Source organism: Sinocyclocheilus grahami, unplaced genomic scaffold, assembly GCF_001515645.1.
Source record: "Sinocyclocheilus grahami isolate Dianchi unplaced genomic scaffold, SAMN03320097.WGS_v1.1 scaffold14.1, whole genome shotgun sequence".
Classification (NCBI taxonomy): domain Eukaryota; kingdom Metazoa; phylum Chordata; class Actinopteri; order Cypriniformes; family Cyprinidae; genus Sinocyclocheilus; species Sinocyclocheilus grahami.
The window spans coordinates 2,441,522-2,445,517 of NW_015505193.1; positions in this window are offsets into that span (position 1 = coordinate 2,441,522).

The following is a 3,996-nucleotide window of genomic DNA, read 5'->3' on the forward strand; positions in this document are numbered from 1 at the left end:
GTCCCTATCTATTTCCTTAACCACCAGATCCAGCGCCCACTCTCGGGGTTTCGGAACCCCGCGCTGCGGTACTTCCCCTCCGGGGAGAGGGCGCGATGCTCCGCCTGTCTTTCTCTGAGGAGACTGATACGGAGGGCGTCAGAGAGCTCGCCAGTTGCACAAACACCAGTTACACAAGCATATTATGCCTGATATTATAATCAACAGCATCAATGGGGAGCGGAGCTCGCGCAGTCGGCTCTCGAGAAGAAAAAAGAGTAAAAAAAGCCCGCTGTGAAGCGCTCCACTCTCGCCGGGCGCGCTCTGAGGAGTGTGTCCATGCCTGTGATCTTGCGATTGCAGTCCCGCTGCTGCTGAGGCACGGCGGCCACTGAGTTTGTGGGAATCGCATATGATCTGGTGGACGGGTTGGAGACGGCTCGTCCTATCTCCACCCGTGTTCCCTAGATCTAGAGCTCGTTCTCGAGGCTGGAAGCCCGCGCTGCGGTTCTTCCCCCTCTGAGTGAGAGCTTGCTGATGCGGCCATCTTTTTCTGAGGAGATTGATGTTGTTGGTGTGACTGAGTGGCTCGCGTGGTGCCGAGGCAACGCGTATATTATGTAATTCGATTTCGATGTAAATCTTACTCACCTGACCGTATTTACCCCTCTGGTGTTTGACTGCATTTAATTCTGAGGAATAAAATGAAGTATTTTCTGACTATGAGAAGTTAGATACACAGAGGCACTTCGGAAAAAAAAAATATATATTATTTTTCTCGAGTGAGAGCAGGTGTTTACCTTTCTTCCTCTGAGGAGGTTGAGGCGGTCAGCATTGCACAAAAACAGAGCGTGGCCTCACCTTCTCCCCCGGGTCGAGACAGTGGGTCGAGGCGACGCTCTAGGTCGGGGGCCTCGAAGTCTAAGCCGGATCTGCGGACCGTACTTAAGACTAAGAGGTCCTCGGCCAAAAAGTCCTGACGCCACTGGCCCAGGACTCATGAGGGCAGTCCCCTCTGGGGTGCAGCGGGTTACACCGCATTACACGGTGTCTGTCTCGCCTCAGTGCCCTCAGGAGATCGGTCTGCTAACCCTGCCGGAGTTACAGGGCACAGCGTTCTCCCGTGAGCACCACTCTCAGTTACCGCCCGGCAACGTAGCGGTGCTAAGAGGCTCGCCACCTCCGCAGAGGTCTCTAGAGCAGCAGGCTTGGGTGTTCCCTGCCGGTTCGCCGTTACAGGGCACCGACCTGGCTGTACGCATTACACCAGAGATCAGTCTCGAGAGACTGATTCCCATAGTAGACTTTTTGGCAGCGTAGAAACTACTGCCAAATGTGTCTCAGTGGGTCCTGCACACTGTAGAGAGGGGACGCCCACGCTGGTGGGCCCCGAGCAGGCTCTGGTCATGGAACAAGAAGTAGTCACTCTTTTGAGGAAGGAGGCCATCGAGGTGGTCCCTCCTCATGCGAGGCAGTCTGAGTTCTACAGCCGGTACTTCATAGTTCCGAAGAAGGATGGTGGGTTGCGTCCCATTTTAGATCTACGTCAGTCATGCGACTGAAGTTCAGGATGCTTACTCTCAAGCAAGTCATGTCTCAGATCAGGTCCAAGGACTGGTTTGTCACGGTCGATCTAAAGGACGCATACTTCCATGGCCGAGTATGGTTCTCGGACCTGATTTCTCTCCTCGACAGCGCTCCGTGGGAGAATCCCATCAGGAGAGATCTCCTCTCACAGTCGGAGGGTATGATCTTCCACCCCCGCCCGGAGCTGTGGAAGTTGTGCCGTCACGCTGAAGGGCGTTCCCCTAGCGTTTCCGACGCAGCGTCTCGTTCCCTCGAGGAACTAGGGTTACATACGTAACCTGAGACGTTATTTGATAATCAAAACAGCATAGAATGATTTCTGAAGGATCATGTGACAATGAAGATTTTACATTTTAATATTTTTTAAAGACGGAATGTAATCTGGAAAGTGAAGTATACCCGGGCCTTAAAGCTACACATTTTCCATCACAGTAGTCATACTCCACAGAAGTCCTCAGATCTGTCCTTTTGATCAGAGAATGAATCAGAAGCTAGTAGGACTCTCAATGATATAAAGTACCATTTTACTCTAATACAAACGCAGGAGCTCTAATTGGAGCACGGTACTTGAAATGGCCACAGGTGATGCCCCATCCGTGATGTAACACCTATATCCATATCCCAGAACCCTCGGCAGTCACTAGAGAATGTCTACAGTATATCCATTCTCAGTTTTCTTGTCTCCAGTCACCAAAATCTCCCTGCATCCTCATAAAATGTTATGTTATGGATGTATAAACATGGAATATTAATGCTATGTATAATATCCATGCTGATCATTACATAACTGTCTCATTACAAACTATTTTGCTCCCTCACATTGATTTGAATTAAATTACGGTTCTCATTAAAGCAGACCATACTCCCCTCAGATGGCACGGGTTTCTTTACGCTTGGAATCCTCTATTGCCCTGTTGTTTTATGGGTCATTTGTTTAATTGAAGCAGCAGGGAATGGAAGTGGAGTAAGATGGTGGTTCTTGGGGGAAATCACTAACCATTAGTTCAGTTAATTTTGGATGCCACCCCAGTAAGGAGCAACGCCACATATAGCATTTTCTCATGAATGGACTCGATGTCTTCAAGATTATGAATAAATGAACAGAGACTCACTGCACTCAATGTAATCCATCCAGCCATTTATCTATCCATCTGCCAGAGTTGTGCTGTTTTAGAAGTGAAGCTAGAACTGCAATTCAAATTTGACTGCATCAAATTCGAAATTAAAATAAAACTAAATTAAAGGAAATTTATATGACTGCAATTCTTAACTAGAAAAGTAAAACTGATCAAGACAGACTTTAAAAATAAAGCATAGATAGATAGATAGATAGATAGATAGATAGATAGATAGATAGATAGATAGATAGATAGATAGATAGATAGATACAAACCCAATTCCAAAAAAGTTGGGACACTGTACAAATTGTGAGTAAAAAAGGAATGGAATAATTTACAAATCTCATAAACTTATATTTTATTCACAATAGAATATAGATAACATATCAAATGTTGAAAGTGAGACAAATATTGGCTCATTTTGGATTTCATGAGAGCTACACATTCCAAAAAAGTTGGGACAGGTAGCAATAAGAGGCCGGAAAAGTTAAATGTACATTGTTCTCCATTAAATCTCATTGTTTTGTAAGATAAACAAAAGATATTTTGGAAATATCTGACAGTATATGAAAAAAAAATCCAGGAAGATCAATTGAGTGCTTTGAAATGTGCTAATTATCATTAGACAATATTGTGAGAACTGTAATCTCACCAAAAGTCATTGAGCTTAGTGTATGCTCTAAATGTACACTGTAAAAAATTATTGTGATTTTAACAGTAAAAGACTGTAAAAATGCTACAGTAAAAACCTGTTAACAGTAAGTTTCTATACTATATTCGGTGAATAAATGTACTTACATTTAATGTAATTTTACATTAAAATACTGTAAAAAAAAATACGGTTTTTGGAAGTGAAAAAGAAAAAGTCATTGCATAATTTACAGTGAAAAACCGTAAATTGACACTTCCAGAATTCCCTGCATGACACTTCATATTTGATGTTTTTTTTGTTGAAATAACATGTTTCTTAGTTTTTTCTTATCAGTTGTGTACATTAGGGGTTAATCTTACATCTAATGTTAAATTAATAATTAATAATTTATATATATATATATATATATATATACATATACACTGAAAAAAATTATAAACGCAACACTTTTGTTTTTGCCCCCATTTTTCATGAGCTGAACTCAAAGATCTAAGACTTTTTCTATGTACACAAAAGGCCTATTTCTCTCAAATATTGTTCACAAATCTGTCTAAATCTGTGTTAGTGAGCACTTCTCCTTTGCCGAGATAATCCATCCACCTCACAGGTGTGGCTTATCAAGATGCTGATTAGACAGCATGATTATTGCACAGGTGTGCC